Source organism: Gavia stellata, chromosome 5, assembly GCF_030936135.1.
Source record: "Gavia stellata isolate bGavSte3 chromosome 5, bGavSte3.hap2, whole genome shotgun sequence".
NCBI classification, from domain to species: domain Eukaryota; kingdom Metazoa; phylum Chordata; class Aves; order Gaviiformes; family Gaviidae; genus Gavia; species Gavia stellata.
Genome location: NC_082598.1, coordinates 8,764,752 through 8,780,222, shown reverse-complemented (window position 1 = coordinate 8,780,222; position 15,471 = coordinate 8,764,752).

The following is a 15,471-nucleotide window of genomic DNA, read 5'->3' as shown; positions in this document are numbered from 1 at the left end:
ACCCTCTGTAGGTCCCAAAAGCACTTCACTCGGTTCCTCTTCAGCCTTTGGCTGCCTGAGGTCTCAGCCCCAAGGCCAGACGCTGGTCTTACTGGCACAAGAGCAGTGTCTAAAGCTACTACATCCGATTTCTCCAGAATGCCACCAGCAAGAGGCTGGTCCAAATCTCTCCTTTCCCCATCCGCACGTGGTCTTTTCTTCGTGGCTTTCTGTATTCGTCCCAGACACTTCATACCTTCATCCACCCTGAAATGTTTGCCTGGAAAGTAAGCAGTTTGGCAAGTTTCCCCATTATAGCCTCTTCTCATTTCTTTCTGGGGCTTTGTTCAGGAGAGAGTGGAAAGCTCCAGGGGCTTCTGTCTTGGATCACAGCTCAAACATGAAGATGATTTAATTGTGGCAAAGCCCAGAGCCCTTATAGCATCTTAATTTGGGATATTGCTCTACTCCTAATAGAAAGGCTCAGAGACTAGGTCCAGGCGTGCACATACTTCCTTATATACTGAATTTAATTTATGGTGTGTTGTCATATAAAGAGCTGTTAAATGGAGTGCTAATCTTCTTCGTTAAGGGCGAGCTGTAATAACACTGGGGTATGAACAGGCTTGTGCACTTGAATCAGCTAAGTCGCATCTCTGCCGGCCTTCTCCCCTGTAGAGAGTCAGGGTGGGAAGGTATAGCACTGCTGATGGCAGTGTATGAAAATACGTGTTTTCTGATACATTAGATATTGCATGCATAGGAAAACTTGCTTTTCAGTTTTGTGATACACAAGTATATGCAAAGTCTGGCTTTGTTTCTTTGGCAGAAAACTTATGGCTGGCTGAAATCTCCAGGTGGGACTGGAGAGCCCCCAAGGACCCCAGGACCATGGTCCTCAGAAGGCACTGCTCCGCAAGCTGCAAGCCCCGCAGTTAAGTACACAGGTAAGACGCTCAGCTCGTGAGCAACAAAACAGCAAAAGCCTCAAGACATCACAGTGGGGTGGAAAAGCTCAAAAAATACATAGTAAGAACGCCAAATTGATTAGTTTTTTAGGAGTTTTTAGGTACATCTGGAAATTTCCTGAACCACGATACAGATTTAAACAAATGGGCAATCTCTCCCGGAACAAAACCCCCACCAGTGTGCCCAGCGCTCCCTTTGGGGAGAGGCTGAGAGATGGACCAAGGCACGAGCGGCTGATTCTGGTTGCATCCTGGTTGCAGCGATGGGAAATGCGCGCACGTGAGGAGGGCACTTTTTCCATAGGTTGCAGTTTTAAATATTCATGGGTTGGCAGTTTTGGATTCCTCAAAGCCACAGACCTGACCAGGTGCTGTTTATAATGTTTATCAACATAAACACACAAGGGTAATGTATTGTACTGTAGGATATTATACCTCTTTAAATGAAAGTCAGTTTAATTTCTGTCTGCTGGTATGTCTGGCCCTGTGATGATGATCTCTGTGATGAAAATCAGGGCTTCCCTCTAAGATTTCCACACTGCTGCCATTTTACCACAGATACGCTGGAGGGGGCACAGCAATGATGCTATTTGAACACATATACATCCCATCCACCACTACTGAAAGCAGAAGTACCAGTATACAAGAATACCAGTCACACAAACCTTTGCTGGTGAAGCTTTTCTCATGACTACTGGCATTTCTGCAAGAAGAAACACAATAAATACAAAGAGGCTGCCATTTACTGCAAAAGCAGAGCTTTTAACCAATGGCAATACGCAGCACACAAAAAAATGTCAGAAGAGCTAAAGATCCTAAAAAATTTAGCCAGGCCCAAGTCTACACAGCAAAGCACCATGGGATTTTAGTTCCATTTAAACCTTTACCAAAGAGGTATAGAAGCAAGTGCCTAAATTACAGCACAGGCCAAAAGAAATATGACAAAAATATGTGAAAGTCAATGGAAACATGTTGGGAGTTGAAGGGCTCGTTGCCCAACATTGGCTGCTCCCTAAGAAATGGTTTCTTCTGTTTTTAAACGTGCTGCAGAAGCAGCCAAAGAAAACCTGTGGATTTTCATAAAGAAAACCAATGAGAGCAAACGTCTCTCCTCTCCTCAGTGCTCTCACACGAGAAGAATTTTGCATTCAAGGCCTCATGATAAATTTTTCACGTCAGGTGCCTCCTTCACCCTTTGGCTGGCAGATCTCCAGCCAGGCTGCCCAAAAAGACATCAGGCTGGCCAGACATTTGTGCCCCATCTTGTCTAAACAAGCCCTAGGTGAAGGTTTAAAAGAAACTGCTGCTCAAGCCCAGGAATAACAGGAGTCTGCTGAGCCATAAACTACTAGCCCCAGTTCCTCTGCTCTCCTGGCCAGGTTCAATGGACAAGAGGCGTCACGGGCTATCCTGGAGCCCTGCATCCACTGATCGCCTTCCTGGCGGCTCTCACTCAACATATGTGGACACAGGGTGCTCCCTGCTTTCTCCTGGGTGGGTCCTCTCGTTCTCTGGGCACCCGGACACATAACAAATCTCCTTGACCAGACCTGCCAGCTGCATTCACAGCGTGGTCTTACAGCAACAGAGACACCTCTGCATCTTCAGAGAAATCCCATTAGCTACGACACGTGAAGACCTGACTGTGCTTTTTGGTGGCTTAGTAGATGCCGTAAATGACACAAAAACACACCTCGACAGAGTCTGGTCCTGTGGGCTGCCTGACTAGGTGTGCTGCCATTGACCTGGGAGGGAAAAAGACCAACTCCACACATCAGCATGACAGATCCAAAGTCTGGAAGCAAAATCCAAAGAGTGGTGGAGAAGAAAGGAGGAGGGGAGCTGCTCAGTGTGCAGCGCAGACAGACCAAAACCAGAGGTCACCAGTGTGGCAACAGCTTCCTCTCTGCCATGACAACATTGTAGATAGGTGAGGGGGAGAAGCATCGGGACGTGACCCTGCTGCAACAGGTCTGTGAGGAGGGCTGAAACAGCCCCCTTCCAGCCCTGCAAGCCGTGGGTTTTGGAGATAACCAGGAAAGATGATCTGGCAGAACTGGGATATTACTGGAAAAGTAAAGAGGTGTCCCCAAATGTCGGCTGCAGCAGCCTTGGTTAGCAAATGGATGGTCAGATCCTGCAAACCACAGCTGTCTGCCCAGAAATGACAGGAGGAACACAGGCTTCCCAAGGGAAGAGCTCAGAGAAAGGAGCAGGAATTCAATGTGTCCATGCCTTGAGTTGTAGCTACAACCAGCACCTCTGCAACTATTTCTCCTTATAATGATTTGGCAGCATTTTTCACGGCTCAGAGTCCTTCGACAGTATTGCCTACAGTCACAGGCTGACTGCGTCATTGCAGAGCCCTGGAGACCAACACACTCAGCCATGGGGCCGGATTGGATCTGGCGACCTCGCTTTGTGCCATGCCACCTCTGAGTGATAAAACACCCCAACCCAAGGAACATGGTGCGACCACACAGACCTCCCTTCTTTTCTGTCCTGAACTCGATGAGACCAAATGCTGCACCAACAGAGTAAATATATTGCTCCTAGTACAGAGAATAAGGAGAAAATGAATGCAGAGGCTGCTAGCAGGATATAGCAACGGTGACAAACTTTTATAGACTTACTTTTTAAGTTAGGTCAAAAAGAGAGGCCGAGGGATGAAGTGACAAGGAAATGGGTATAGGCAGAGGGAAAAGAAATGAGCTTTCCACCTCTACAGCTAGAAAAGACCACAAAACAAGGTGAGGTCAGGTCAGGTAGCCTAAGATATAAAAGATATTAAATTAAGGTAAAATCAGAGTGGAGTCTGCCCAGGAACAGAGGGATAAGCACAGCCATTCCCTATTTGCAGTAACACAGGTTTATATGAGTGTGAGCTGATGCGGGTGGGCTCTGCCCCGAGCAGCGTCCTTCCCACTGACCCCCTGTCCATGCAAAGACCTCCACATTGCAATTGGACCCCATCTCCTCACAGCTGGACCCCTGAAGCTTGGGAAAAGCTCAATCCTAACCCACTGGCACCCCACAGACAGTCCTTAACCTCTGCTTATCATGGAGTCACAGTGCCGCTGTGGTGGGAAGGGACCTCTGGAGACCCTCTCATCCAGTCCCTCTGCTCAAGCTGGGTCAGCTGGAGCCGGTTGCTCAGGACCTTGCTGGCACTCCAGTTTGTCTCACCAGCACAGGGTGTCCACCTTTGGGGATGGGATGACTCCCTTGCTGTCAGCAGGGAGTTTACCGCCCTTGGGGAAGCTCCTGGTGCAAGGACGGACCTACAGCCCCACACAGAGTGGTACTGCTGTGCCCAAGACACATGCAGAAAGGCAAAACATAGCCCTGGTTAAAATCCATACCTCCACCATAGTTTTTACTCTCTTTCTTTGGATTTAAAATGAAAAATCTCCACTGTAAAGAAAACATAAGTTACATCAGCCTGTGCGTCTGTGAGATGTGACGATGGAAGTCAGCCCAGAGATGCTCTGGAGCAGTGTGTTAGCAGGCAAACCACATGGAAATGAAGCAAACCAGTGGCAGGATCCCTGGGAGTGATGGATTTCTAGAGAAAAAAACATTCAGACCAATGCGGAAGCAAGCACAGTATATATAATGGGCTGATGATGGGATAAAGTGGAGGAAACAAACGTGCAACTGATTTTACTGTCTCACTGTGATGAAAAGCATATGAATTGAGTGGGATATTGGAGAATGATGTCCAAAGGAATGCAAAGGCTGAGGAGTCATTTGATGAGCACCGAGATTCCAGCAACTGGAAGAATGAGAAGAAATACAATTGGTTGTTTTGGGTTTTTTTCACTTGAAACCGAGGGATGGAGGACGGAGTAAAGACTTCTGCTCCACAGCTGAGAACTTTGGCATCTGAATGTGAACTGGGAAGCACAAATGCTTCCTGGCTGGAGAGAGAACTCTTCATGGGACCCAAGATTTTCAGGAGGAATTACTGAGGGCAGCAGAGCTAAAGCTCCAAACAGCAAGGCCAGTGGAAATGTCCAGGGAGGGGATGTGATCGCAACCGCTCAAGCTGAGCAAGTACACAGCTTCAGGCGAAGGGAAGCCGGGAATCAGGACGGAGATATGAACAGGGGAATCATCTATCGGAGGGCAGTGCAGTGATGTAGAAAAGAAAAAAGCACTTAAATTCAGGACAACAGCACAGGGAAAAGAGGCTTACTTTGTGTCCCCAGCTAGTCCTTCCTTGCCAGAAGTCAGGCAAGAAAAAAGCAGTTTTGGTGACTGAGGCTGTGGGGCTCTCCAGTGTAATGGCTGGGTGGAATTAGATGGGATTAGAGGATTTTCCCCTCCAGTCCTCTCCCTTCCACGTAAAGATGTTTTTACTCCAGGACAAGGATAAGTCAAGGGAGAGACAATCCCGAACTGTGGTCCTGAAGCTGTGCTGCCTCCCCCATGGGAGGGAGCAGAGCAGGCCAGGCTGATCCTGGTTCTCTGATGTCCCCAGTATCCCTCGGGCACTGAGGGAAGACCCTGCACCTGACAGCTCTTCTTCTGGTTTCTGAACAGTAATTCCCAAAGAGACATCATGGAGACAGCCAGGAACCAGGAAAGGATGTCCTAAGCAAGAGCACAGCCCTAAACTACTGCAACAGTGCAGAGCAACCAAGGACCAGAGTGGGGGAAGAGGCACAAGGACAGCTCAGTGTAGAGCCAGCAGCCCCCCGGGCCTCAGGCAAGGATGGGGGACATCCCATGACCGGGTCCCATCTGTTGGCTTCATGAACGTGGACCCATGTTAACTCCCCACCACACCAAACATGAGACATGATCCTGGCTGAGACAGTTGGACTTGATGATCTTAAAGGTCTTTTCCAACCTAAACGATTCTAGGATTCTAGGAATAACCAAATGTCCCAGGCGCTGCTCCTCAGGTACCCACAGATAACCACCTAAGGAGTCGGTGGTGGTTCCCATCGCTCAGCTGGCTGTCTCCTCCCCTTCTCGGATGTCCCTGCTCCAGAAGACCTCCCAAACCCCAACATTTCACAGCACACAAGGCCAAAATAGCAGGTGCCAATTTCCCTAGCATCCCACCCTAAACTACATCCCACTACAGAGGAGCAGTAGCATTACTGTGGTCACCCTAAAGCAAGAGTGCGACCGTGCCCTTCACCCATTTGCTCCTCATGGCACGGTACGTCAGCTGCGGTACGTCAGACCGAGGACCATGGTCCCCAGCATTGCTCAGCCACTTGCTGGCAAATCTAAGGCAGCCCCATCGTTGGATGGCAGGGAGCATTTAAAAGCATATTCAGCTTTTTTATTTGACAGTGGCTTGCTATGCGCATTACGGTATAAAGGTTTTTATTTGTTCCTGTTGTTGCAATGTTTATTCCCCAAACTCTTTTAATAGTGGGCTTTTGACAAAGTGTTTCCCCAGCAGTGGGAACTACATATACAGCACAAAGCAAACACTTGCAAGATAAACATCCTTCACATCCCGTGCTGGTCCTAACCCCTCGGAGCTCGCCATTACCTCCCTTGGAGCAATTCAGCACAACTTAATCAAAGTTAAAAATGATACTGTGTGATTTTATTTTTTGTACTTGCTCAGCGAGCTTTTATTGGCAGCTGCTGCCAGGATCTGGGACTCTGCCAAATTCCCTGGTTGTAGTGCTCCAGTGTGGACAAACAAAGAAAGCCTATTTAAAGTTTCTTGGATGCAAATAAGGTAAAAACATAACAAAATAAAAAAACAATGTGTAATTATTTGTTTCCTTTATGACTCCTTTGGAGTCCTTTGAAATCAGTTCTGCTTTCCACCTACAGAAGTCACCCCAGTGAATTATTTAATATTAATAGACATTCCTGAACCAGAATGTTCCAACCAGAGGCACAAAATCCAGGGGGAAAAGGCTGTCTACCTTTGCCTTTCATATCACACTTCACACTTCCTGAGCCAAAATAACAACTTTACCTCCTTGCCTTTCTCAGTAATGTTTGCTGCTTCTAATCATGACTCAAAACAATTTTGTATTTAAATTATTTAAGCACCATAATATTAATTAAGAATTTTATATTAATTAAAGATTAAGGCCCGCGTCAACAATGCCTGCCTTTAGGTACACGCGTCGATCTCCTGACCTTCGGTGTTTCTGCATCAGGGCTGCCACCTTCTCATCCCATTTTGCCAGCAATCATTGCTCATGCGTGACACTGAGGGCCTTGTCACCTTGGTAAGGTCACTGCCATCGCACTGCGTCCTTCAACGGTTAGAAGGTCAGAAACACAAACGGCACTGCTGAATGCACAGTCTGAAATTCATCCATTTGCAGAGAACAGCCTCTCGCCCCATATGCTGTATCAGAGGGAGAGAGGGCAGAGGAGGAGAGGGAGAAGAGGGAAGAGGGACAGAGAGAGAGGAGAGAAGGAGTAGGGAAAGGGAGAGGAAAATCTCTCCCTGTTTGACAAGGCTATTTGACAGTATTTTGGAGCCAAAGTGCCTCCTGTCAACAACACACACAATGTGCTTTTGAAAAAGCAGAAGTGTACATGCAGTTCCTTGGCAATTGGAAATAACAGTCAATATACAGACAAACAGGTTTTGGAGCATATGTCTTTTGAACTCCCAAGAAACTGTAGCGTATCCATTTTTTTTGGAGGTCGCCTCCAGTTTATTATGCAGAGTCAGTCACTTGCTGGTGTGCACAGTCCCGAGTCACAATAAGCACAAGAAAAAAACCCACCCTCTCTCCCAGCAGAAGAGTCTGACAGCAAAAAAGCGCTAAAAAAAAAAAAAAAAAAGCTTCTTGTTTCCTCACCAGTGGCTGCAAAAAGGAGATTAGGGAGGAAATAAAATCCCTGTTTTGCTTCTCCCTCTCCCTCAGCAAGTTTTGGTCTGAGAGAGCCTCTTAGAACTCATTTAAGAAGCTTGGAAATTCCAAGTCTAAGTAAAATTCATGTCATTTGCAAGAATTTCTTGGGCTTGGGAAATGTCTGAAGTCCCACCTGTAAGAGAAAGCAAGAGCTGAGATGTCTGCCCTCTTCGCTGGACCACCTTCCCACCCTTACTCCCCCCTGCCTCAGCAAGTCCAGCTGCATCAGGACTTGCTCTGTTACCTGTGGACAGCAGACACGGGCAGCCTGCCCGGGCTGGGAGCCACCCGCCAGAAACTGCCTTTGTCTGTGGACACACCACGCACTTTGGGCAGCCACGGGGACATGGGGACACAGGCTGGAGACCACAGTGCCTCGGTCCCTTCCTGCTGCAATTTGGCTTCCTCCACTCTTGGAGACCCCAGCACCTGCGGTGTTTCTGCAAGGGGCATACCCCAGGACACGCATGGCTCTATGGAGCCGTTCTGCGGCTCATAAAGGTTCTGTTATCTTATTCTAGCAAGGCGGGTTTCTTAACTCCATTTATTTCTGTGCGAGGAGGTGTTGGCTCTTCGTTGTTTTTGTCAGGCTGGATGTGACTTGGAATAAGATGGAGGGAAAGAATTGGGACTTCGCCCCATGGAGCTCATGGCTCGTGTCAGATCCTCAGTCAGGTGTGAGGAGTGAAAACTCCTGGGTGTGTTCTGCAGGCCTTTAACATGGCCCCAGCCTGCCAGTCTTTGAAAGTCACAGTCCTTAAAACCCACCGATTCCTTCCTGCAATTCATTCTCTGCTCCTGCCATGACCCATCAGCAGCCCTAATCCAGGAGGGTTTCTTGTGTCGCCTCCCTAGTTCTCTTTGTAAAGGAGAGATCATCTCCCCACTGGCCTAAAAAGAAAGCTGAGAGTTGAAAGTGGTCTATTGATCCATCTGCAGAGCTGTGAAGGGGGAGATGAAAAGGAAAGAAAAGGCAATTTGCTGTGACACCAGCCTCCCGCCCTGGAGAAGTGCATTTTGTGCTGGAGGAAACGGCTGGGACGCAGGTTAGCTCTTGGCCAGAGGAAACGTTTGCTTCCACTGGAGTGACACCAGTTTGCTTCAGCCATGTATTTTTAAAGATACCTTTAGAATCATAAGTTATATTAAAATGTATTTCAGCAGAGGGAAATTGCAGCAGAGTGCAGCTTAGTGGCAGAGGGTCATCTCAACTCCTCCATGTCCCCACAAGCAAACCACAGCGCGCAGAGGAGGAACAGCGCTCAGATCTTTGTCGTGAGTAGCTGCCTCATTCCCATTGAAATCCATGAGAATGATATGTCTAAACCCCTTTGAGGATCTGGCCTTATAGCACCAGTGTATTTCTAGCTTCCCATGCATGAGAGTCATGCTGAAACGCGCCTTGGATCTATTTGTCACTATTATTGAGACGATGCTGGTTTCTGTTGGTACTAACCCAGTTCTGTAAGTTTTGCAGTGGGAATAAAGCAAGTTGAAAGGATACAGTTTTACAGCCAAGACAAAAACCTAACTCCTTCCCACATCTTGCTGCAGTTGCTGTGGATACATGGTCTTGCATTTTGGTCTGTCTTGTGTTGATTTTTCCAAGGGAGGAGGAAGAAGCAATCTTGGTTTCACCTTTTCTTGTCTGTAGACCTCTACCAGCTCACCAAAGCAGGCATAAACCAGTATCCAAGAGAATCCAAGCCCACTTACAGCATGCACTTACCTCTCATGGAGCCCCAACCCTTTGCAAGCCACAGGCTGAAAATCACGCTGGCTCATTCTGCCCTGCGCCCAACAGACAGCAGACTACCAGTGGCCTTCCCTGAGCTCTGGGGTCTATAACCATCGTCTACCATGAATTCACGACTCAGATCCTTCTTGGCATGCTTGTATAGGCCTGCGGACAGGCTCACTGCTAACACAGGGACCCACAACCCCACCTGAGCCATACCAGAAGACCTGGAACTCGAACTGGCCCATCCAGTTAATTTCTCCTGCAATCTCTGGGTTACAGCCCTTCCCTTTATATTTTACTCATTGTTAATCAAACTAAAATCCAGACTGCAATTCATTTTACCTGCAAGAATCTGCAACATAAATCCCTTTTATCCATTTCTTTAACATCCTCTGGATTTCACAGCCACAAACCACAGCAAAATCCAACTGAAAGACGCAGTCTGAAGTAATTACTTTGTTGGTTGCCAGGAGGATAAAGTTCCCATAAATAATATTCCTTACAATGCTGAGAAACTGAATATCACTGTGAGCAGAGCAAGTAATTAAGTGCACAGCAGTTTCACACCTGGACAGGCAGTACAGGTAGCATAATTCCTTGTCTCCAGCAATCAAACTGCTTTGCATCCATCCATCCGTGCAAATCAGCTGAAAAACACCTGGCAGCCATGCAAAGTGCTTTCCTGATGGTGGATCAGGACTCTTGTTTAGCTACGGCAGGACTTCTCCGAGCTGGTAAGACCCGGGAGAGCTGCAAGGGTGACTCCACATCCCCAGCAGTGCAGGGCATTGGTAGCTGAGACCAGGCTGCGTGACAGGACTACTCCTGTTTTGCAGTGGGACCTCTGAGATAAACTTATCATCGACTACCTGTGAACTACTCTCTTCTTCACAGCTCAAGGCTGGTGGCTTTCAGCACATGAAGATTTCTGGATATCACCTCCAGGGTCAAGAAACTTGGCCACCTGTACTCAGAACACTGACTCTAACTGCAAAGAAATAAATGTTGCATGCCTTTTTCTCACATATGGCTTCGAAGACCTCTCTTTTGAGTCAGTTATGCTTCTTGTGCAAGGGCGAATAGTCAGTTCTCTGCAGTCATGCTCATCCTTATAGATCCCCTATAGAACAAGGATAACTGGGACTACCAGCTCCAGCTCTGCATAACACTTGCCGCAACAAGCAGCAGCTTGCCTAGCAAGTGCTAGGATAAAAATGAATCAATGGATATTAAAAATAATCCTTAACTGTGCTTCCCAACAGACATATGCAGGCATCATCTGTAATGCTGCCAATGTCCTACGAAGCTTTGATCAGAAAGCAAGGAATGACACTTAGAGAGATGCATGTATACATACAGACACATGTGTACCTTTATACATATATGTCTGCAAATAGAAAAAGAGAAGTATGCTGCCAACATTTTTAATTGCAGTTCTTTTCCTTCTCAGGTTAGCATGGATGCTCAGATTAGACCTAACCCTGGAAATTAGGATTAGGTACCCCTAACTCCGAAGGGCACTGGGAGACTCATTTCCTTCCAGATGGGACTCTTTCCCTTTCAGGAGCCAGCCAAACACAACCAATGTTTACTCTCGAGTATAGACAGATACTTCCTAATTTTTTTCATGCAGTCTGAATGGACACAATATTCTCAGTCCATGCCAAGGACATTTCATGGTACATTCACAGCTGGTCCAGCTGTTGATCAGTCACACACATTTCTCAGTCACCTCATCCCACATCACCAGCTGGTGTCACCACCACTATCCTCCTTCGGCCTCTGCACTCTGTCGTTATCTAAACCGAGAGCACAAGCGCTTTCCCAGGGCTCCTCGGATGGGCTTTATGGTAAAAGATGAGAAGAGGAATGAAGAACAGATCCCTGGCAGACAAACTGACTCCAGGCTCCGCTTTGCATAATTGTTTCTGGAAGGACCTAGGGCACCAGAAAGAAGTTAATAACACTCAGTGCTTGTGTTCAGTCACTCCAAGTATTGAAATGTCACAAGTTTGAGCAATGGATTTGTCGGTGCCAGCTAAATAAATGGTGTGCGACAACGCACCAGCTGCTGCGGGATCTGCGATGGCCAGTCCTCCAGGATGCATGTGAGGTTCTTCTGCCTCGCTCCTGGCACTGACCGCTCGGGGTCATAACAGCAGCCACCACCTACAAACTTCTTAAAAGCCCTCGTCCTACAGAAAACTTCGGGCTATTTCTATTTTTATTTAGAAGCAGCACATTTTTCTCATTACAAATGGGTGATGTTTACTGCGCTGTCTGGTTTAGAGGTACCACTGCGCTATGAACAAAGACAGCTCCTACATCACTTGTCATGGGTAATGCAAAAAGAGCCAGATCAGTTTTAATTGGTTTTCTATTTGGAAGGGGGAGTTCTTGTACATCACCTACATTAAAGAGTTAAATCCACAGCAAATCCGCCAGCCCTGATATCCTGGATTCCAGTGGGACTAGATCTCGACTGAAGACTTCAGATTTGGGACCTAGATAGAAGTTCCATTGTTTGGAAACAACTGCTGATCAAAACACTGTTTTGGAAAGGATTTTATTTATTTACAGAAATCTCCATAGAAACTACAGCAGAGATTTTTTGACCAGATGTGATGCTTCATTGTTAATTAGTTCATTTATCGGAACAACGGCTTTTCTATCACGAGATCTGGGCAGCTAAAATTTGAAGTGCTAGCTCCAGGCTGCCCATCAGATGGAAAATATTAGTAACACACTTGGCTTTTGGAACTGACAATCTCCAAGTGTGTTGTGTAAAAGCAGCAGACACTATTAATCTCTAGCCACCACCGTGGAAACAGGCGCATAGAAACCACCACCAAAGTGGTTCCTCCAAGAGCACGCTGCTACTCAGCTCTCAGATCCCAGCACTCAAATTCAGCTCCCATCACCCAGACCATTAGAGATATATATATATATTTACAGACTAAGCCTCATCTTTACTGCAAGATCCAATAAACAACTTTATTGATTAATATTATGGATTATATCCAATGACTTTCTGCATCTAGGCTCTGGGGGCCATGGTGAATAGCAGCAATAAAACCAGGGTAGCAGCAGATGATACCGTGATTAGAAAAAGAAAGCAGCCGTTGCATCTCTGTCTCCCTGGCTTTGCTGAGCACGGTTTAGGAGCTAGGTTGAGGATCTATTTTTAGACCAGCATTTATCTCTCTTCCAACCCAAACATAGTTCTCCCTTGCAATACCGACGATGCTTTCAGACAGAACAGTGAATCATGGTGCCACGATTATAAATAAAATTATCAGCTGTCGGGCATGGGCTCCCGCACAACTCCTGAGTGCAAGCCAGGGTAACACTTGTCTCTTGCCTCCCAAACGCAGTCCCGTTGGGTTTGCTAATGGAAAGAAAGGCAGGGGATGTTGTTTTAAATGCCAAAAGACAGACAAGCAGTGGAACTTCCTGCATGATGAAACGCTGCATAACTAACTTCCCAAAAACTGTTCAATTCCTGCGTCTACCATCCAATGGTGGGTTTTTTGTTTAACAGTACCTGTTCACTTAAACTGAGGACAAATCCCAGACAAGAAATTAATGTAAACATTTGTATTCTCTTCCCACCAGGGCCTGACTGGCACCCTCCTGCCTTCTGGGACACACAGCCCATTCACACCGATTAACATGTGCTGCTTGGTCCCCAAAGCCAGCATCACCTTTCTGTTAGCTTTCTTCTCTTTTTGGCTGGTGCATTCCCGACAGTGAATAAAAGAGAACTGGCTTGAAGAACTTGTACAAAAGGAAATGGGTTGACTGAATTTGAGAAGCACAACATTTACTTGTGTCGGGAGGAAGCCATATAGGCTCTTGATTTGGAAAAAAATAAAAATTAAAAAAAATGACATGGCACTGTAGGGAAACGATTTCTTTGAGGATCAAGTTAGATCAGACAGTAGAAAGCAATCTTATTTTTAAGACATTAAAAGAAATATAAAAGCAAAAATTAAGCAGTTAACTGGGCTCAAGTATGCAATATTGCTCAGCAAGCTTGGAAAACAGAAAGAGAATAAAAGGTTTAAATGATTCATTAGATAGCTACATGCCACCCTGCCACATTTCCTCCACAAGTGTCTGAAGTCAACCCTGGCATTGTACAAAAGGGCTAGACAGCAGGTTTGGGACTAAGGTAATACAGAAATAAATACTGGAAGAGTCTGAAGATCTTCCCCCAGTCTTGCACTGCAAGTCTAAGTGGATTTAAAAAGATGCAGGAAGGAAGATTCACCACAGGTTTGTGTCCCCCGTGGCTCTTTCCTCAAGCCTAACAAGCCGTACGGCACATGAGCACTCTTGGTGCTCTTCTGCAACCCATAACATGTGTTAGCCCCATTAAATGGTCACAGCTGCTTCTGGGCCACTGAGACCTATCACACAAACATAGTCAGACAAGCTGATCCCCAGCTCCATCAACTCTTGTAGTGCTCTGACAAGTGACACTAGCCAAGGGACTGTCCTCTCACACACCAAGAGCCAGGAGAGACTCTCTGGAGATGGATAAAGTTACACCATAACACTCTTAAGGACAGCAAAACTTCACCACTGGGAAACTCTCTCCCAACAGAGAGAAAAATCAGGGTCTGACACAGGTTCTGAGTCTGCAAACTACTAGAGTGACTTTCAACCAGCAAGACATCGTTGGCAAAAACCTGGCAGCGAGTACTGAAAAGCAAATATCTGATGTAAACTGCAGTTAATTTTTCTGGCACTATCATCAAAAATAGGATGAAACGCGCAAGGAACTTCCTTCCCCTTCGCTCCTGCGGAGGATTTAGTTTGTCTGCACTAGGTGTACTGGAAAGGAAAAGAAATCTGTAAGAAAGTAGATGCTGTGACTGATCCATTTGACAAAGTCAAAACCACACGGGTATTTCAAAACTGTAAAAAGAATGGTCATGTCATGGTCTAATGACTTCTGAAAAGATGGAGAGCTCCTCACACAGCCAAAGACAGCATGCTGAAGTTAAATGTTTTAAAAGTTTGGCTTCTAATGGAAAAATAGTATTAATTTCCCTTTTCTGCTTTAAAATACTCTGTTGTTTTCTGGTTCAGGTAATAATCCGTCCTCCAAACTGAGGAAAAATAGGAGATGGTCCATTATTTCTCTGGTTTTCTTCTGTGCAATTTAAATTTTTACAAGACGGAGGGGAAAAACGATGTGTTATACCTGCTTTGGAGGTATAAATTGCAACCTTAGAAGTGAAGCTGTATGTTTAGATGTCCAGCTGAAGTCACAGAGTTTGATTCAGCCCTTGCCTGGTTCCAGTTTCACACCAGGATGATTCTGTTGAAATTTCCTCATGTCAAACTATGGCATTTCTTTGATTAGTCTGTGCTGTCAGAACAGTGCAAAAGGGCTAGGAAGTTGGTCAGAATCCAACCCACTGACTCTAGGATCAATCTGGAGACATTCCCTGAATCCAGCAGGGTTTAAGCCACGGCTTCTGAACCAGAGTCTTTAACTATGCAAGAGACTACAGTCCATGCTTGGACCACAAGAAGCATTCTGCTGAAAATTGGTTTTGGTGGAACAGGAGTGGAAATGGCTGGAAAAAGGTGACTTTGGACCATGTAGGCAAGGCTACACAGTTAAATGTGCTTTGAAAGCCTAAGAGAAGAAAAAGTCCCATCACAAAAGAGATTGATGAATATCAGTGCAGGTATATGGCACAGATTGCCTGCATGGCAGTACGGCCATGAAAAGGTGTTAAAAGCACAGACCTGTGGAAGCCCTTGATATAAACACACCAATGCTGTTAGAACACGCAAGCAGGTTCAGTACCTTTGATCCACCCCGATCAGGTCTGAAATAAAATACATCCTCCCATATACTTGAACCAGGAACAGGCTGTCTGGAGCAAGAACTGTCATCCTCTGTTTGTAC